Source organism: Pteronotus mesoamericanus, unplaced genomic scaffold, assembly GCF_021234165.1.
Source record: "Pteronotus mesoamericanus isolate MK-2021 breed Mesoamerican mustached bat unplaced genomic scaffold, CSHL_Meso_final scaffold_705, whole genome shotgun sequence".
Classification (NCBI taxonomy): domain Eukaryota; kingdom Metazoa; phylum Chordata; class Mammalia; order Chiroptera; family Mormoopidae; genus Pteronotus; species Pteronotus mesoamericanus.
The window spans coordinates 15,504,840-15,526,882 of NW_026555326.1; the positions used below are offsets into that span (position 1 = coordinate 15,504,840).

At 37.2% G+C, this 22,043-nt stretch overlaps 1 protein-coding gene across 5 annotated transcripts in view; it reads left to right on the plus strand.

Moving 5' to 3' along the window:
- Positions 1 to 22,043, plus strand: part of GATAD2B (GATA zinc finger domain containing 2B) — an 85,950-nt gene that overhangs the window by 1,534 nt on the left and 62,373 nt on the right. The window lies entirely within an intron of this gene.

The window sequence follows — 22,043 nt, forward strand, 5'->3', positions numbered from 1 at the left end:
AATGAAAAGAAAGGTTGCCTCTCACCTCTGTCCTGCAGCCATCCAGTCCTCTTTTCAGTGTAGATGCCTTCTGATGGTTGTCTGGAAGCAACATGGTGTCTTTATGCTGTCTCTATTTGGAGATTCACCTGTTAGAGAGTTTAATGGTAACTTTATTGCTTTTTCTTTGATACACTGACTCTTCTTGGAAGTCTTATAATCACTTGAATTCATATTTTTGGCGCTGGAGCAGTCTTGATCAGAGTATTGTCCTAGAGAAGCATTTCTGTTGGTACTTGATTGGGAAGGAGGCTACTTCTAGAGCTGCTAAAGGCGGTACTGAGAAGGGGCTCAGTATATTTTGAGGGAAGGCTCACACCTGTTGGAAATGGTGCTGCTTTTTTCGTGACTGATATCCAGCCCCTGACTGTCTTGGGATGGGCTGGGTCAAGGATAGTCTTTCTTTGGGCTTTTTGAGCAAATAGGTTGAATGAATAATGAGTTAATGAGAGTACTGATCTGGTAGTGCTGTCTTCCGTTTTTAGAGGACTGTAGTTTTTAGTCTAGTGGCAGTGATAGTCATCACAGTAAAGAATGAAGAAGGTAAGTATTAATCAGTAGGAATCAGAAGGCTGGACCTATGGGCTGAGTGACCCAATTTGAGAAGAGGTGAAACTTACGGACTTTAGTCCTGCCTATTTCTTAAGAACATTTTTCCGTGAGGTGGGAGTGATTTGTAGCTGACAGCAGCGTCCATCTTTATTTTATGACACTGTGGTTTGCTTTCCCTGACTGTGTGTGATGTCTGTTAACTTCCTGTTTAGAGGCAGTCCAAATAGGGTCTGAATAGAGGCTGTATTCAAATACTTGTCTAGGAACAATGTTAAACCAGGTTCCCTGATCAGCCCTTCACATCTAAGTTGTGGCAGTAACTTTTATTGCTGTGTTTAGCATAAGGCCACAGGGAGGTGAGGGAGGGAGATGTGAGAAATTCCTTCTGAATCTCATAATTTTAAAGTATATTTCAAAAGCCTGTGTGTTGCCCCCTTCCTTTTGGGGACAAATCTCTCCCCTCCCCCCACCATGTTTTTCTGCCTGGGCCTGGCCTCCAGGTTTTGGTTAGAGAACAGCAGTGTGGAGGAAGGGTCCGTGCGTCAATAGTAGTATACTAAGTGTATGCTGGGACCTCCAGATTCATACTAGCTTTAAGCAGTATCTTGTATGTAAACCAGTCATCTTGTTTCAGTTTACTGATTTTTACTTAACTTGCATCACATACCCACCAAACTAGAGATTCATGTGTAGGGGAACAGCATCTGTGCTGTCCTGCTTTCTAGACTCTGGACCGTATTCCATGTTAGTGGTTTCTAGACTCTTGACCATATTTCTTGTTAGTCACATCATTGAGAGTCATGCTGACAAGGAGCCCTCCCTGCACTCAGCTCAAAGTGCTCATGTTTTTGGCTTATTGAGAAAAGCCAAATCAGCTTTAGTTGACTAAAACAGATGCTATAGAAATCATAAGATTTGAACGATAACTTAGACTGAAGGACTTCCTTTTCCAGATCATTTGCAGTACTTAAAGCCTTGCCTCATTATATATCAAGGCACAATAGCTGGGCATTTTCTGAGACAGTTTCGAGGAGAAGGGGAAAAAAAAAAAGACACACACCCAGCTTGACTATAAATCTAGTCCTGGCGTAAAGCTGTCCACTTCTTGCTTTGAAAAAAATGCAACCTATCAGACAGTGCCACACAAAGTTGCAGTTCCCCTGCATTGGCTAAGCCTGGGAAAAGATAACATAAGGAAGTTCAATTTCTGTTGAAAAGGACTGGCGTTTGGTTTGGGGAAGGGGGCTTCTGTTAGCCATATTATTTGTTTATCCTTCGTAACCCCTCTGATGCTTTTTCTATAGGTTACTAGTTGGGGACTTTGGTGGTTCCAGGGTCCGGAGCCCCCTGTATTTGTGTAGTAATGCTGAGAACCTCTGAAGAGTAGATTTGATTTGAAATGCTTCCTCTTGATGTTCCATCTTTTACCTTCTCTCTTATGGATATGTGAAATATTCCTATACTGTTTGAGTTCGTCCAGCAAGAAAGGACTGACTCAGAGCCATTAAGAGCTTAACCTGTCTCTTATCATAGATGGTGTCTCTGTCAAAATCCTCTGATGTTTTCCCTTGCCTTAAGTTGCCTTCAACTGGCAAGAAGCTATCAAGAGCTTTGGGTTATAGTACCGAAAAAAACAGATGAACAAGAACATATATTTTGTTACTTTAAAAAAATTATTTGTTGCCCTTGCTGGTGTGGCTCAGTGGATTGAGTGGCGGCCTGGAAACGGAAAGGTCACTGGTTTGATTCCCAGTCAGGGCACATGACTTTGTTCTGGGCCAGATCCCCGAGTTGAGGGTGTGCGAGAGGCAACCATCGATGTATCTCTCACACACTGATGTTTCTCTCCCTCTCTTTCTCCCTCCCTCCCCCTCTCTCTAAAAATAAATAAAATCTTTTTTAAAAAAATTTAAAAAGATTACTTTTTTTTTTAGAGAGAGGGGGAGGGAGGGAGAGAAACATCAATCAATTGCCTCTCCTGCGTGTCCCAACCAGGGACTGAAACCTCAACCAAGGTATGTGCCCTAACCAGGAATTGAACTGGCAACCTTTCATTTTGATGGATGACTCCATACCAACTGAGCCACGCTAGACAGGGCTATTTTGTTACTTTTGAGGTATGAAGTGGTCAAATCCCAGACCTCAAAGAATCATTAGTAGTTGCAAAAGCTTCTTTGACAACATAATTGTTATTAATACTAACCAGTGAACTATTAAGGGAAATGACAATACTTCCTGAGCCATTCTCTTGTTGCTTTTCACATCTAGTTAGTATACATTTTAAAAATAATTCAGGCTACTGTTAACTTGAACCTGAAAGTCATGCTTTAAGCCTGATAAAGCTTGTGTACCTCTTACCTAGAAGATATTTATAAAATTAGCTTTTTGAGAGCATTTAAATTTAGACTTTCCTGGGAGGGAGGTTGTGAGCTAATAAGTGACAAATTGGAATAGTAGAACACAGGTGTAGGGAGTCTAGAAATCCTGGTTTAAATCCTAGCTGCTTTGCCACTTACTGGCTATATGACTTTGGGTAAGGCTCATAGTTTTTGAATTCTTATTTCTCTCAGAGTAAAAATCAGTCCTTATAGTGGCATATAAGGTTGTACGCAATCTCCCTGCTCTCTCCACTCCTCTTTGATTGCCTGTCATCCTTCCTCTTTGCTCATTCCATTCCAGTCACTTTGATTTGTTCCCTAAACACAGGAGTTGGCAAAAGTAGGTTTATAGTTGAGAGTACACGAAACAGTTTATTCTTGTATTAGTTATTAATGTATTATTTGTTTGTATTACAACTATAAGCCTACTTTTGCCAATGCCTGTATATCAGCCACACCCTTTATCTAAGGACCTTTGCGCTGGCTATTCCCTCCAGTGAAAAAGTGAGAAATAGTGAGTTTTTCCCCATAGAAATAATACAGATGAATAATTCTCTAACTTCTTTCTAGTCTTTGCTTAAATGTCACCTTTTCAATGAGACCTTATTCTACACCTATTTAAAATGACACCTTCAACTACCATCCCTCACGTCTAATTCTTCCTATTCTATTTTCCTTTTCATAGCACTTACAACTTTATAACATATTTATTACTATATTTATTACTTTTGGGTTACTTTCTTATTATATAAAGTCTATGAAGACATGGATTTATTTTGTTTAATGCAGTACAGTACAGTACCCAACATGACATATAGTTAATGCTCAAATATTTGTTGATCGAAATAGGAATAACTGTTTAAGTATGAAATGTGATAAGCATAATATATCTTGAAATGTTCTGTGAAGTTTGAAGCATTATACAAATAATGGTTATATAACAATTGCCTTCCCATTGAAATGGTAAATAATACTTGATTACTGAAAACAAATCTTCATATACATAAATATTATCACATCTCTCTCAAACTCTAGTCCTTTGTTTCCAGTTGTCTATTGTATGCTAGACATAGCCATCTCTATTCCATTGGTACCTCAAACTAAACATTTTTATCATCTCCCCTTCTATGATTCATCGAGTCACCTAATCCTAAAATGTGAGCATTGTTGTCAGTTCTCTCTTTCTTACCCATTACTTTCTAAGTATATCTCAGTCAATACCTTTTCCTGTATTTCCATTACTGGTCTTCTAATTGATCCCTTTGGAATATTGCTGTAATCTCTTAGAGTTCTCTCTGCTTTTAATCTGGTTCCTTTTAAAATCTCAATCATATTGTTTTCAAAATGCTCTAACACAGAGATCTGATACTCTGCTTCCCCTTCTCAAAAGTATTCAATAGTTTCCAATCATTTAAAGGTAAAATATTAAACTTCAGATAGTACTCAAGGCCTTTTATAATTTTGGCCTTTACCTTTATATTCAGCCTTACTTTTGTCCCTTACAGTTTATACATGAGCAAATAACAGTTCTTTTAGTTCCCAGCTGAGCTCCCAAATTTCATTTCAAATGCTGCTTTCTCTGGGAAGCCTTCCCTTACTTGGCCAGAGACTTAGATATGCTGCTTTCTTCTTTGTTATCACTCTAATTTAGAAATACTGTTTGTCTGTCCTCAGTGGTCTATTAATATCCTGAAAGAAGAAGATTCCTTGTCTTTTTACTACTGTGTCTCCAGTGCCTAGCATGGTGTCTGTCACTTAAAATATTTTAAAATATAAATAATCCTGTGGGCTGAAAAAAATGCAGCATACATTTGAAAGATGGCTCCTTTTGTTATGTTCTGGGAGGCAGAAGAGCAAAGTTAGAGTTTTAGTTCTGCCATTTATCATCTGTGTGACCTTGGTTGAATCACTTGAAGTCTCCAAGCCTTGGCTTCCTCAGGTGAGAAATGAGGATCAATAGCTACTTTATCTGTTTCACTAGATTTCTGTGTCAGTCAAAGGAGATTATATATATATATATATAAATGTGCTTTATAAACTGCAAAGCGCTGTACAGTTATTAATTATTATGAGTTGATACAAGCTTAATTTTCCTCACATTGATATGAGGCGCCCTCTGTCATTGAAGCCATAAATGCTCTTGTATAACATGTTTTCTCTTCATACTCATCGTCATCAATATGTGTTGTACACTCCTGTGTGTCATCTTAAATTCCAGTATCCCAGTGGATAAAAAGGTTGCAAGATCCTGAGAAGCTGTACTTCTCAGGGAGTCTCTCAGTCACGAATTCTATATCCTCTGATTTAAAAGAAATTTGCACTTCTTTCAACTTTTAGAAGTGAAAAGGAATTTAAAAAATGTAAATGTAAACTCATATGTTGAACACTTTCTTTGTGTAAGGCTTTTTATTATTTTAATTCTTACAGTAACTCTGTGAGAGCAATCTTCTTAACAGATGAGAAAAAAACGTAATCGAGGGAGGTTGTAATTTTGCTGGAATATCACAGATTAATAAAAGTGGTGAATCCAATATTTGAACAACTCCAGCTGACTCTAGAAGTGTGCTCTTATACTCCTAACATTTCTTATAGAGTTTTGTTTTGCCTTTAAAAAAAAAAAAGCAAACCATGATAGTTGTCAGTATTAATAAGTTTTATATTAGAAAAAAGTTCCGTAATCAAATAGGGTTTAGAAAAATTCTGGGCTTCCTTCCTTCCTTCCAAATCTTCACCTGAGTACCTTTTTCATTGCTTTTAGAGAGAGAGGAAGGAGAAGGAAAAGAGGGAGGTAAGGAGGAGGGGGAGAGAGAGAACACGAATGAGAACATCAGTTGGTTGCCTTCTCATATGTGTCCTCACCAAGGAATCGAATCCTCGACCTTTCCATCCACAAGATGATGCTCCAGCCAACTGAGTCACACCGACCAGGGCTAAGACAGATTTCTTTACTGCATTTCTTCCCGTAGCCTTGCAGGTCTAAATATACAGTGTACATTGGGGATGGTAAAAGGTTCCAGAGCTTCTCAAAATTATTTGAGTATGAAAGAGCATCTTAGAGTACTAGTGATCTCACTGAATGCTTTGAGAATATAGCGCTTAGCTATTCTGCTTCCTTGTAGTTCCTCTGTAGGTTGAATTTTTTTAAAAGGTTGCAACTCTGGAATGAGGGAATTGACTGCTTTTGTGTGCTGGTTTTCCAGAGAACTAGTATTGTGGCATTAGGCCAAATATTTTTTAGAAACGTCACTGAAACTTCGCTGCATTTTTCCCCCATGAATCTTCTAAGGCAGGTGGCACAGCTTATCTAACTTGGCCCTACCTTCATTCATTTACCTGATGGATAACTGTATCTGAGCTGCTGCCCTCACCTTCTTTCATCTAACCTGCTAGAAGCAGGAGAGTAAGGTTTCAACTTTGGCGAGTGAGCAGAAACCCTTCCTTTCTGTTAAGATGGTTGTATAACAGTAAGAAATCTGTAAAGTCCATGATTCTTTCTCTTCTGTGAGACATGCAGACAGACCAGGGGATCAGAGGAAAGGTCAGTACCCTTTATTTTTCAGTTTTCTAGAAGCAGTGTGTTGGTCTTGAAATTAAAACAGAAAAAAATTGAGATATTTGTTCTCTATCATTTGAAGACATAAAGGTTACCTGAATGGCGTTCACCCCCGCATTCAAAACTTTTATAGTTTGAGCTACCAGCAAAAAATATTGAAAATATTTCCCCAATAGGATAACATTTTTTGGAGGGCGGGACAGTTTTCTAATCATTCTTTAACATCTATATATCTAGATGGATGTGTTGCTATAGAAGAGATCGAAGCAATTGGTCATGTGTATTGCTAGTGCCCAGGACAGGTTGTCTAGAACCTATGTTAAGTTCTATTTTGATATGACCAGCATCGTTCTTCCCATGTAGTAGAGGTTAGCCTATAGTAAGTGTCCATGAATAAATTAATGTTACTCTCATTTTTTTTCCTCATTTTGTAATTCAGGTAAGTAAAGAATGCTCAGTTCCTTAGCTGAGTGCATTGTGAATTTGAATGTTTTGCTTTTTCAAAGTAATTTAAATCCAGATATTTCTGCCAAATGAATGGAAACTAGAAAATGGGTCTCTTATTGTACTAAGATCCAAACTGAAGTTTTCATTAGCCTGCATTTAAAAAAAATTTTTTTTTAAATATTTATTTTCAGAGAGAGCGGAAGAGAGGGGAAAAAGAGAGGAAGAGAAACATCAGTTGGTTGCCTCTCGCATGTTCCCAACTAGGGACCTGGTCCACAACCCAGGCATGTGCCATGACAGAGAATCGAACCTGTGACCTTTCAGGTCACAGGCTGGTGCATAATCCACTGAGCCACACCAGTCAGGGCCATTTTTAATTCTTTACCTTCTGCTTAGAGGGCTATTTCCCAGATGAATTCTTTATAATGAATTCATATTGAACTAAAGGCTTTCAAGGAATATGAGTGACTGGAAAAAGATCTTTTATAGCTTTATTTTGCAGTGGACAGAAGTGTCTTAAAAATAGTGTATCTTTAAGAAACCTTGAAAATTCAAAGGAATAAGATGTTTTAGCCTAAATAATAGTGAAAAAGTTCCTTTGTGATCTAATGGATTACTATGTATACATAGGTACCACCTGTTATGAATTGTTTTTATTGTTGCATGACTTTGTACTACCAAGGCCTTGATGCTTATGTGGTATTAAATTGTAGCCTCCTAATTTTGTCAAATACAGAGTGGTAGATGTCACAAAAGGGTATAACCAAGGTAAGAATCTTGGCAGTCTTCATTTCCAAATTAAACCTCCTATTCTGGCTGGCTGAATACCTAATAATATTCACAAAGAGAGTAAAGTACAATAAGATAAACTTGTACCAAAACAATAAAACAAAAGTGCCTGTGGTTATGTGTGACTTTTATGCTGTATTCTGGATTCAGTTGGGTTGATGGTGTGAAAAAGACTGTACAAGGGGTACCATTATAGTGCATGAGTTATTAAAGCAGTATAGTATATTAATAAAAACAGTGAGATTTTTACTCATTGTTTTTATAGCTTTAGAAATTAACTGAAGAAACCTTTGGAAATTGGCGTTTTAATTTTGTTGTTAATGGGGCTGTGTAGCATATCTTCCATATGTTGCCTAGGCTGCCATATTAGCTTTTGCTTGTTCTGAAAAGCTTTGGTTGGTTTCTCTCTGTCTCTCTCTTTGTTTTTGTCTGTCTTTCAGAACTAACCATTCTCGTTGTTATCCATAAATTGAATTCTGGTGTCTGGATATGAGAAAACAGTCTAGTATTGGTACTACTCTTAGTGGGTACTTTTCATTTAATTACTTGAACGTGTTTCTTCTTTGGTTAAACTAGAATACTTTTTGGACACTGTAATGATTAAAAGTATAGCTCTTCAGTCAGAAAATCCTGGGTTCAAATTTCTGTACCACTAACTTGTTAAAAGACTTTTTACTTCTCTGTGCCTGGCAGGTAGTAACTGTTCAGTAAATGTTAGACATTCTTTTAAAAGACAACAGTAAATCTAGGACATAGTTTGGTGTGTGCATGTGGTAAAATGTGCATAACTTAAATTTACCATTTAAAACATTTATTTTTATTTATTTTTAGAGGGTAAGGGAGGGAGAAAGAGAGGGAGAGAAACACCCATGTGCGAGAGGTGTATCAGTCAGTTGCCTCTCGCACGCTCCCCTAACTGGGACCTGTCCTGAAACCCAGGCATGTGCCCTGGTGGGGAATTGAACTGGTGACCTTTTGTTTCACAGGCTGGCACTCAGTCCACTGAGCCACACTAATTAGGCCCATTTAAAACATTTTTAAGTGTACAGTTCTTTGGCATTAGGTACATGCACATGTTTTGCAATCATCACCACCATTCATCTCAAGAACTTTTTCATCTTCTCCAGTCTGAAACTCTGTACCCATTAAAAACATAACTCTCCATTATCCCTCCCCCAGCCCCTGACAACAACCATTCTATTTTCTGTTTCTGTGTTTTTTACTATTCTAGGTAACTCATATAAGTAGAATAATACAATAATTGTCCTTTCTGTATCTGGCTCATTTCACTTAGTATAATGTCTTCAGGATCGATCCATGTTGTAGCATGAGCCAGAATTTCATTCTTTTTTAAGGCCGAATAATATTCCATTTTATGTATATAAGGTCTGCCCAGAAGGTATCTGGCCATATACTATGAAAAATAGACATTTATTTAAAAAGATACAAGAAACATTGTACGTAGAACAATGACACCTCAATCCTCTTCAACGTAGGCACCTTGGGACCTCACACAGTTCTCCCAAATGCCATGAGCTGCCCTGTTGCATTTTCCTGAATCTCATCTAAGGTCTGAAATCTCTTCCCTCTCAAAGGTGATTTTCGTTTTGGGAAAAGCCAGAAGTCACAGGGTGCCAAATCTGGGCTGTAGTGGGGCTGAGTCAGCTGGGTAATTTTATGTTTCACCAAAAAAAACCCTGCACCAGATGTGATGAATGAGTGGGCGGGTTGTCATGATGAAGCTGCCAATCACCAGTTGCCCATAGCTGCAGCCTTGTCAAGTATCCAAATAGTTTCCGCAGCGGAGGAAGGTTCAAGCTTAACACAAAATTTGATTCAGGTTTGTTGCTCTGCTTGCTCAGTCATTCTGAATGTGAGGACCACACAGTACATATGCTCATTCAAGGGCATCTGCTGCTCCCACTGACTAGTACAGTGAAGTCATCATCATTCACGCATGCATATTGCAGTCCACTCTCCTTGGCTGTCAGGTTACATTGATGTCATGCAAGCCATTATATTAACAATGGTTGGACTTTTTCCAGACAGGCCTCATATACCATATTTTGTTTATCTGTTTATGGACATAGGGAGTTGATTCTACCTTTGGGCTATTGTGAATAATGCTGGTCTGAACATGAGTATACAGGTAACTGTTTTGAGTCCCTGCTTTCAGTTCATTTTGATATACATTCAGAATTGCAATTGCTGGATCATATGGTAATTATGTGTTTAATTTTTTGAGGAATTGCAATGCTCTTTTCTACAGTGATTGTAGTATTTACATTCCCATCAGCAAAGTGTAAGGATTCCAGTATCTCTACTTTGTTACTGACACTTTTTTCTGTTTTGTGTTTTTTTGTTTGTTTTTATAAAAGTCATCCTAGTCGATGTGAAGTAGTATCTCATTGTGGTTTCTATTTGCATTTCATTAATGATTAGTGATATTTTCATATTCTTATTGGTCATTTGTGTATCTTCTTTGTAGAAATGTCTATTCAAGTTCTTGCCCATTTTTTAATTGTGTTGTTTTTGCTGTTGAGTGGTAGGTGAAAGAGAGGGAGAGAAAACATCGATGTCCACACCCCAACCTGAGACCTGGCCCACAACCCAGGCATGTGTCCTAGCAGGAATTGAACCAGCGTCCTCTTTTGCTCTGTGGGATGATGCCCAATCCACTGAACCACACCAGTCAGGGCTGGTTCAAATATTTTTAAAAAATCAAGATATACATTGAAAAGTTTCTCATCATCGTTTCTCACCTGCCTAGTTTTAAACCTCATCACTGTTATTCCTTTTATTATTTCAAAGTGTCTTTATATATACACACACGTATATATACAAATATGGATTTGTTTTTAGTTTTTCTTTTTTTATACAAAAGATAGTATAATTTTTTACATCTTTTTACATTTAATAATATAGGAGATTTTTTTCAAATCTGCACATAGAAAATTTACTTCTTTTCTGAATGAAAATTTTATGGGTAAAAACCTTTTTATGGGTATCAGAACTTCATTGAGAAATAAATATTTTGCCCTGGCTGGTATGGCTCAGTGGATTGAGTGCTGGCCTGTGAACCAAAGGGTCGCCGGTTCAATGCCTGATCAGGGCACATGTGTGGGTTGCAGGCCAGGTCCCAGGTTGGGGGTGTGTGAGAAGCATCCGATCAATGTGTACCTCTCACACATCAGTGTTTTCTCTTCCTGTCGTTCTTCCTCCCTTCACCTCCCTCTAAAAATAAACAAAATCTTAAAATAAATATTTGGATTTACGGCTTTGTACTTTCTCTTTTGCCTACAAGTTTTGCTCTTTTTGACTTTCATTGCTGTTATTCTTTTAGTTAACATTGAATAACAATTTGAGTACTATTACATTATTAAACTTAATTTAGGAATGCTGATTATTTAGTTCAATAAATCTGTCTTGTCATTTCTTCTTTATTTTTTTAAGATTTTATTTATTTATTTTTAGAGTGAGAAGATGGGGGGAGAAAGAGAGGGAGAGAAACATTGATGTGAGCAAGAAACCTGCAACCCAGGGACATGCCCTGACTGGGAATCAAACTGGTGACCTTTTAGAATGTCGCCCAACCAACTGAGACACACAGGTTAGGGCCTGTCTTGTAATTTCACCTGTAGTTCTAAATTTCAGATTATGTCAGAAAATCCAGGGCTCTCATCAGTGATACGGGGTTATTTCTTTAATTCCTGGAGTATAGAGCCCAGGTGGTTTTCTCTGTCCTAGACAGGTTCAGTCTAGGAAAATGATAGTTAATTATTCTGAGAAAGAAAATTTGAGTCCCACCTGTCAGAGCTCTATTTACTTTGTAACCACTTAAATCCACTAGTTTTGGGGAACTGAAAAAAGGCCTGACCATTTATATATTCACAGAACATTTGTTGTACACCTACTATGTAAAAAATATATACATAGGTGTTGTAGAGTATATAAAGATGAATGTCATAATCTCAGTCGTCTAGAAGATAAATAGTCCAGAAGAGGAGAGAAGACATATATGAAAATAACTATAATACTAAATACAGTGTGTTTATAAATAAAAAGTCAACATGTTAGGAACAAAGACCTCTTATGTAGGAACAGTACATTTATTCAGAACTTTTTGCAACTGGGTCTGAGTGTGAGGCAGGTTTACCAAATCCTGAAAATTCTGTTTCCATAATTTCTCTTTATTCCATCTGTTTGTGTCTATCTCAACTTCTCTTGTTCTAATGTTAGCCATTGTGTTTGCTTGCCCATAGCCATTTAATACCTTGGGTATGCTTTCACTAAGAGTTAACTGAGCTTTTCTGTGTGACAGGCACTGTTCTGAGCACTTCACATTAATTAATTTGCTTAATCCTCACAATACTCTAAAGGTAGATGCTATTATCATTCCCATTTTACAAGTAAAAAAACAGGTGCAGAGAGTTGTTAAGTGACTTGCCTAAGGTTACATATCTACATACATATCTAGTTAAGTATAAGAGCTTGGATACACAATCAGGAAGTCTGACTTTTAAGCTCAAACTTTGGAGTATTTATGCTGTACTCCTGTCTGTGTATATATCATATATATGAGTTTGCCATTTTTTTTCATTGTTTGACATGTATACCATTGTTTTAATAGCTGTGTAATATTTCTTGTATGAGTATACTTTAATTTACCTCATCTGCCCCTTCTAAGGAACATTTAAGATACTCCCAGTTTCGGGGGCGGGGTGTGTGTATGTGTGTGTGTGTGTGTGTACTGTCATAACCAAGATTTCAGTGAAACATCTTACATACATCTTTTTGACATAAGAAGTGTCCAAACCTGTAGAGAATTTTAGTAAGAGTTTATTTGAGCCAAAACTGTCAACCATTGCTGGGAAGCAAGATCTCAAATGCCCTGGAAAACAGCAGGTCTCTATTTTCTTTTATGCATTTCAAATTAAGGGAACTAGAAAGATTACATGAAGGTAGGAGAAAGCAAGGCAAGGATTGGATTACACGTTAGTTAACAAGAATATGTACTCTTGAGGGTGGTTATTTTAAAGGTGTATTAGTCTAGATGCCCAAGAACAATGGACAGGGCTTGCTTAAGGCAAAGACAAACTTTTTACTAAAGAAGTTATATGCTGGTGGCATGACTACCCACTATGACTTGCCCAGTTAGGAATTTACGATCAGATCAGCCTGTGAGATTACTTTCCATAGAAGCCCTTTTTTCGTTTACAGTTTTTACACATTTTAGTATATCTGTAGGTAAAATTCCTAGAAATATAATTACTGGACCAAAAGGCTTGCGCATTTAAAATTTTGTTAAGATAGTATTAAATTATCCTTCAACTTTCACGCCACCAGACTGAGTTTCTAAAACAACTCAATTTAAATCTAAATTTGAGGAAGTAGTATGAGAACTGTCTTAGTGTCTGTAGGAATACTCATGTACCTTATCAGCATTTCCTTTCTTGAAAGCAAGTATCTTTGGATTTTGACTACTGGCTATATAACTGTAATTAACCAATTGTTGGAAAGAGGAGTAGGCATTTTAAAAGAAAAATTTTCTTCCTTGAAATGTCTCCCAAACCTCTCAGTTGTCAGTCTTTTTTTTTTTTAATCCTCACCTGAGAACATTTTTTTCCCTTCAGCTTTTAGAGAGAGAGGGAGAGAGAGAAATGTTGATGTGAGAGAGAAATATTGATGTGAGAGAGAAGCATTGATTGGTTGCATCCTGTAAGCTCCTGGACTGGGGATCATACACATCTGGACTTGGGGTCGCACTAACCCACACTTGGAAGGTGGAATGAACCCACAACTTAGGCATGTGCCCTGACCGGAAATTGAACCTACAACCCTTCAGGATGATCCTCCAACCAACTGAGCTATACTGGCCAGGACTCAATTGTTGATCTAAATGTAAAAGTTTTGATAAATTGATTTCTTGTCACCATAGTCTTTTTTAACTCAGGGTAACTTCAAGAGTAAGGAACATGTACAGTTCCCGTGTGACTGCTTACATAAAAACTCTTTCCTCAACTCCTAGTAAGCAGAGGCAGAGAACCAACACAGCTACATCTGCAGGATTATACTGTTTTCAGGGAATGGGGATGTTAAGATAATAAATGCCTTATATGACTTAGAATTCCTTTCTGACTAGTTTTCCTTCTCAGTGGGCCACTTACTTTTCTTCCTCCTTATCTCTCCCATTTCTCTGCTTTAAGGTGGAGATTTGTTTTATTCATTAGATTTAAATTTTGTTTAGTGAACTTAGAACTTAACTAGTAGGCTTTCACCTGCCCAGGGTAGGGTCAGAGTTTGTGGGAGGGGTACCTTTGGTGGTACCACAGCCCTACATATATTCTTTTATTGCTTATTCAGGGCCTACTGTCAGGAGTAAAATGAAACAGACTTAGTTTTCATAAACATTCTTATGGAGTGACAGGAAATTTGGCTAATCCAGGGTTATGAGATGTATTCAAAGCCACCATCCTCTTTGAGATTGGACACTGTTGGTGGTGGTACTGTCTTGCCTAATTCTTTTTTTTTTTTTTTTTGATCATGCATGACTATTTTTCACAGCTTTACTGAAATGTAATTTACATGTAGTAAGCTATACATATTTAAAGTGTACAGTTTGATAGGTCTTAACATATATTACACCTATGAAACCATTACTGCAATCAAGATAATGAACATATCTGTCACCTCCTGAAGTTTTCTCGTATCCATTCGTAATCCTACTCTCGAGTGTCTTGCTTAATTCTTACTCAGGAAGTCATTTTACTTCTAAAGAGCAAAGCTTGTCTTTTGGGCCTGTTATTGTCAGTTCTCTTAAACTTTGGATTACTAAGATATTTCCTTCTGTTGATGGATACAAGATTTAGATCCACTGCTGATCTTTACCTTCCTTACTGCTTTACATTAGTTTTTGGAAATGAAGAGGAAAAGAAACTGGAAACTTAAGTTGTCTTATCATTACTACTAACCTGTTTTTAGTTTATGCCTGAGTGAAGGAAACTGTGAAGGAGGTTCTAATTCTAAAATGTTGAAGCTTAGTGATTCTGGTATTTGGGGTGAAAGTTATTCCCATACTTTTCCTTTATCTCTTAGTTTACGAAGTATCTTTAGATGTGCTTAATGAAGCGGAAAGGATTTGTCTTCAATTTCCTTAACTTAATGGCCTTTTTCCCCCTTCACATTCTTCATTTTTTGGAAAAATTAGGGCCACTTTTGAGCCCTCATTAGGGAAAGAGATAGTATAGTATCAATAAAGAGAAAGTGCTAGTGTTCATCAGAGTAAACGATGGAGGGAAGAATTTATCCTTACTCACTGTTGTAGCTCTTGTACCTAAAACAGTTCTGCCGTATAATATGTGATTAATTTGTTGAGGGAACAGGAAATAGAAAACTTAATTGTGGTATTCTCATACTTGGCATTCTGTACATGTAAGATGAATATATCAATTTGGATAAAAATCAAAGGTAATGTTAAAGAAGTGAGTTGCAAAGGGATATAGGTATGACACTGTAAAAAAATTTAAACATTCAAAACAATACAGTATTTTTGTAAAAGATTTTATTATTTTTAGAGAGAGGGAAAAAAAGAGGTAGAGAAACATCAATGTGTGGTTGCCTCTCATATACCCCCAACTGGGGACTTGGCCTGCAACCCAGGTATGTGCCCTGACTGGGAATTGAACCAGCAATCTTTTTGTTTGCAGGCCGATGCTCAATCCATTGAGCCACACCAGCCGGGGCCAAGTATTTTTTATGTAGATACACTTGCACATATAAAGTAAAAGTACTAACACATGGCAGTGATGAACAAGTTCAGTATAGCAGTTACCTTTGAGGAAAAGAGAGAAATGGGATTGGAATAGTTTCTTAGAGAACTTCAGTTTTGTTTGTGATTAAAAAAAAAAAAAGTTTATTTATTTATTTTTAGAGAGGAGAAAGAAGGGAGAGAAGTATCAGTGTGTGGTTGCCTCTCGTGCACCCTCTACTGCGGACTTGGCCTGCAACCCAGGCATGTGCCCTGACTAGGAATTGAACCAGCGACCCTTTGGTTCTCAGGCCGGCACTCAATCCACTGAGCCACACCAGCCAGGGCTGTGATTTTTTTTTTTTTTTTAAGATTTTCTTTATTAATTTTTAGAGAGAAAGGGAGGGAGAAAGGGAGAGAAACATCAGTGTATGGTTGCCTCTTACATACCCCCTACTGGAGACCTGGCCTGTAACCCAGGCATGTATCCTGAATGGGAATCGACTCGGTGACCCTTTGGTTTGCAGGCCGGCGTTCAATCCACTGAGCCACACCAGCCAGGGCTAATGTTTTATTTCTTAAGCTAGATGATTAGTAAATGGTTGTTTGCTATATTATTCCATATACTTTTTTGGAAATTGGAAATGTTTAATAAAAATAAATGAGAATTTAGATCAGAGGCCAGCAAACTAAGGGCTGGTAGGCCAGATTTTGCTTGCTCTGTGTTTTTGTCCAGGTGATGAGCTAACAATTATTAATGGCTTTTATAATTTTAAATGGTTGGAAAAAATAAAAGGATATTTCATGATATGCAAAAATTATACAAAATTCATATTTTGGTGTCTGTAAATAAAGTTTTATTGGAAATAACCACACTCATTTTTTACATATTGTCTATGGCTGCTTTCCCACTGCTACTGTGTCAAGAGTTAGTAGTCACAAAGGTAAGACCCCTCCCCAAAGCCTAAAATATTTACTATCTGGTACTTTACAGAGAAAGGCCAATCTGTGGTATAGGTTAATCTGGCTCTAAATTAATAGTGGTATAACTGGCCAAATGAGCTATTATTTGGTGAATACTTGTAGTAAGTTGGAGGTAGTTATCCCCAGATTGTGTTTTTTGAAAGAAAATTTTAATCTGAAGAAAATCAGCCAGATACTGACTTTCTTTCATGGAAGTTTCAAAATGGTTGCCCATTAGTAATCTCATCTGGTTGAATAAGTCCAAATCTTTAACTTGCTTGTTATTTAAGTTCCTGATTCTAATTTAACCTTGGGTATTTGACAGTTTTAAATACAAGTATCTACTAAGAGCTGTGATTTAGTTGGTATTTTAGTAGTTTATTATTTCTTATTTTCAACAAACCAGCAATATTTCAGAGGAATGTAATATTTAAATGTGCAAACATTCAAGTCACTTAAGGGCATCTTTTTATTTTTTTTTATTTAAAAATTTTTTTAATTTTTAAATTTAATTTTTATTTATTTATTTTTAGGGAGAGGGGAGGGAGGGAGAAAGAGAGGGAGAGAAATGTATACTGGTTGCCTCTTGCACCCCCAGCTGGAGACCTGGTCCACAATTCAGGCATGTGCCCTGACTGGGAATTGAACCAGCGACCCTTTGGTTCACAGGCTGGCACTCAATCCACTGAGTCACACTAGCCAGGGCAGAGCATTTTTCATTTTTATTTCTGAGTAGTATAAACAAAACTTTCTTTATAATGTAATAAACATACCTTCAGTAATTTCTTAACAATCCAAAGAATAAAACCTCCGGCTTAATTAGAATTTACATTTTGCCTTAAATATTCCAAAATCCATCCATGTCAGCTTTGGAATTTTAATCTTGCCTGATACTATGAAATAGGGTAAACCTTGATCAGTAGCCAAATTCCTAACTTTTTGTTCAACCATTTTTCTTGATCTTGCTCTCTGATTCCATACATTCCAGAATATTCAAAGCATTTATAATAAACTTCTGAGATGGAGGGACATTTCTTGCTCATTGTTTGCCTGAAATCTTGGCTTGTGTCCATCTTTTTAAACAAAACATACATTCCCAAAATGCCCAAAAGATCAGCTACTAAAACTCCTTTAAAGATCTTCTTTGCCAGTGGTTCCAAAGTGCTAGCCATCCTGTGAACTAGAGCCCCACACCGCTGTCTTGCCTGAATCGTGCACACATGGGGCTGCGCATATAGTTTTAAGATGTGTTAAACTTTGGCCAGATGTTTAGATTTGGGAACTTGACATACATAGCAGGAGTGGTCATAGAATCCATCACAGTGTGGTTGGTTGGCATTTTTTAAAGTCATAATGCTGGGTCCCAATAGAAGAACTTTTTCTTAAGCAGATACTTGCATTTCAGAGCAACATGATATAATTTTAATTATTTGTAGAAAAATACTGACTTAATAATTAGGATTTCCCTGAGAAGAAACTAATCCTTTCCTTGCATTCCATTGAGTAGTCTGAGACGCTTAGTAATGAAAGTCAAGTAATTCTATTTCAGGTTACTGTCTCTTACTCACATTCTTACCAGGTTGCATAAGATTATTCTGCTCTCATCATATTAGAAGAAACAGAAAAGGCAAAATCAGGTGTTTTAAGAGATACTGATTTAGTTTTTAAAGCCATAACCACTGTATTTTTTAAGTAACTGGAAGTCTTTGCTTAGTCGTTTCTCTTTTTAAAATACCTTTCAAAAAGGTATCAATAAAGTTACCCTGGATATCAAAAGCAATGAAACATAAAATATCTAGTCTAATGACTTTTATTTACCTTTTAAGAAATTTTTGGATGTATAAGTGGAATGAATATAGGAAGATTTTCTGAACTCCTCTATAGTTAGTATTTCTGTCAATATTGGGAATAGCTTTCTTGGTCTGAAAATTTTTTTATCTACTCTTAAAGCTCACAAGCCAGTTGGTTTTATGGTCCCTCTACTCCCCTTTACCCTCAGTATGCCCTTTATCTGCTGTACTCATTGTTGGAGTAGAGAATTCAGTTCTTGTTTGAGTGACGTTTTTGCTTGGGGGTAGGCAACTGACTTGCTATTGGAGCCCAATATGTTTCATGCTTGATTTCATGCAGACCTTTTTAATGTTGTTTAGAGGTTTTTTTTTTTAGAGGGATTTTCAAAGAGCCTATTTTAACTTCCGGAGTCAAAGGTATAAAAGTCTCAATGAACGGGATTCGTTGACGCTGAGCTCAGATATTATCAACCTTAGAAAGCTTTATAAGTAAAAAGAAATGGGTAACTGGAGCTGCGTGTCTAAAGGAAGTACCGAATACTGTTAAGTATCTCGAATTCAAGGGTAAATCATTGCATTATCAAGAAATATTTAGGGACTTATCGTCCTGCCCCCAGATGGCTGGGTTCTATAATTCTAGCAGCATTGAGGCAAGGAATACCATCTCTTGTTTATCCATTTTTGTTTTGTTGTATTTTTTTGGTAAACTTATTTTTTTACTGAGGTATAATATATAGGGTTGGCCAAAAAGTTTTAGTTTTTTCCATATGATAGCCCTAGTTTTTCCATATGCTTAGTTGTCTTTTACTTCATTTGAAACAATTTTGTTAGATATTATTGTGACAGCTGTCATATCAGCGTGCATTTTTTTAAAAACTTATCAAAATTGGAGAATCTTTGTGCAGCCATTGAAGATGGAAGAATATATGCAACATTTTTGGTGTATTATGCTTTATTATTTCAAGAAAGGTAAAAATGCAATTGAAACACAAAAAAAGATACATGCAGTGTATGGAGAAGGTGCTGTGACTGATCAGATGTACCAAAAGTAATTTGCAAAGTTTCTTGGTACTATTGACATTTTGGCCAAATAATTCTTTGCTGTGGGGCTATCTTATGCATTGGAAGATGTTTATTAGCTCCCCTGGCCTCTACCCACTAGAAGCCAACAGCAGGAGATAGCTGACATACTCAAAATATCCAGATCAACAAAGTTATTGGTGAAGAGGGAAATGTGTCTTATTTTATTGAAGAAAACTAAATGGACTTTGGGCCACTCCCATACATACAGAAAAAGTGTCATAAGGAAGCCAAGGTAGTAATATAGAAGATTACATTCACCCAGAAGGCTTTCTTAATGCTCTCTCCTAGTCATTATCATTCCTCACCTCCAGAGGTAACCACTGTTTCCTCTGGTAGTACTTGTGTTCAAGGGTTGAAAATGGTGGTGATCATAGCCACAGACCTCCTTGTCGGTAAAATCATATTGTTGTTGTTTAATATAATGGTTCTCAACTGGGAGGATTTTGCCCCCCACCAGAGGACATTTGCGTGTGTATGGGGACATTGGTATTCAAAACTGGGGAAATAGGATGATACTGGCATCTAGTGTGTTGAGGCCAGAGGTTCTGCTAAGCATCCTACACTGCACAGGACAGCTTATGGGAACAAAGAATTATCTGGCTCAAAATGTCAATTGATAGAACTGAGGTTGAGAAACCCTTTTCTAATAACCATGGCCTATTGAAGTGATTATGGCAGTAAGTGATACATTAAATTGTTGAAAACCTGTTCTGCGTTTGAAACTTTTTTGAGAAATCATCAATCTCTATTTGCAAGAAACTCTTAAGGTGAATATTTATTGCCTGGTAAAATGATAACCACTGGCTAGTATACAGCATTTCCTTCCAACACTCCAGATCTTTGTCATGAATTGAAGAAAAGTGACATTTTATGTCCTATAGGCTGTTGTGCCCCACCCCCCGCCAAAGAATTTATTTATTTTTAGAGAGAGAGGAAGAGAAGTAGAAAGACAGGGAGAGAAACATCAATCAGTTGCCTCTTGCATGTGCCCCAACCAGGAACTGGCCCGCAAACCAGGCATGGACCCTGACCAGGAATTGAACCAGCGACCTTTCACTTCATGGGATTATGCCCAACCAACTGAGCGGCACTGGTCAGGGCTACATGTGCTTTTTAATGTTGATAGGCATATCTCGGCTGATAGACTGCCAGGAGCTCCCCCTAGGTAAAATCCAGATCAGCTAAGTTTTTCCCTTTTGGACTGTTTAGGTACAATTTCAGAGCACTTTATCCACATTTATATGAATATGATCTCTCCTCATTTCAGTAAAGGAGATTCTTTGCAAGTTACTGGATGAAATATACATCTAATCCTGGGCACATTTTGGGGCCCAGCTATACAGGAATGAAGTTCAAAATACTCCATTGGAATATTTTGTCCATCAATTGTGATTTTATGCTTCTTGACCATTTACAAGTTAATTGTCTGAGCAGATACAGATTAGTGCAACCCTATAGAGTGTTGACAATTTGAGGTGAGTAGTGCTGCTCTGACCCAGAAAAAACCCTTTAACTTATTAATATATTTAGTATTTGGTTAGCTAGATCTTTCCTAGATCTCTGACCTAAAGGTTAAAGGTGTCTTTGCTAGTGTTCTGTGTACTATAGTATACTAATCTTCTCTTGACTTTTCCTGGTGGCTTAGGTCCCTTCTGACTAGGCCTGGGAATCATGTCTCTTCCTTTATTGTGCATTTGTGTCTTTTAAAATTATATTTACTGATCCTCTCAAGTTTTGCTGGTGGCTGATGTCCCTTTTGAGTAGGCCTGGGAACCATTTTATCTCCCTTTTATTGTGCATATATGTCTTTTAAAACTATGTTAAGGTCAATTACTGTTTTTATTTTTAAAGTTTACTGAATTTTTGGATAGACAAGATATAGTATGGTACAGTATTCACAATTGGAAAAAGGGTTTCAGTAACACAAGACTTCTTTGGAGGCAGAACTTAATCGTTTCTTGGTATCTTTCTACCGATAATTTAGGTATTAAAAACCTAAAATGACTTTTCTTCTTTTTAAAAAAAAATTTTATTTTGAAAAATTTAAAATGTACACCCAAATAGAGAGTATAAAGTAATAAACTTTCATGTACCCACCACCAAGCTTCAGAAATATCAACATATTGCCATTCTTTACAGTTAATTTTAATGTTGAAAATACAGAGAAAAAACACATTTTAGGATGGGAGAAAGAATATATTTTAAAGATATGTAGATCCTTGGCTGGTGTGGCTCAGTGGATTGAGTGCCAGCCTGCGAACCAAAGGGTCTTTGGTTGGATTCTCAGTCAGGGCACATGCCTGGATGTAAGGCCGGGTCCCCAGTAGGGGGCGCACGAGAGGCAACCGCACATTGATATTTCTCTCCCTTTCTCCCTTCCCCTCTCTCTAAAAATAAATTTAAAAACTTTGGGGAGAAAAAACCACAGCAAATTATTTTAAGAAAAGAAAAAGAGATGTAGAATTTAGCAACATAAGCCCTGGCTGGGTGGCTTGGTTGGAGCATTGTCCCATATACCAAAAGGTTGCAGGTTTGATTCCTGGTTGGGGCGCGTACGGTACGCAACAGATCAGTGTTTCTTTCTCTCGTGAATGTTTCTCTTCCTTTCCTCTCTAAAATTAGTTAAAAAAAAAAAAATTCTCAGGTGAGGATTAAAAGAAAAACTTCAGTAACATGAAAGTTTGTTTTTAATTTGACAATCA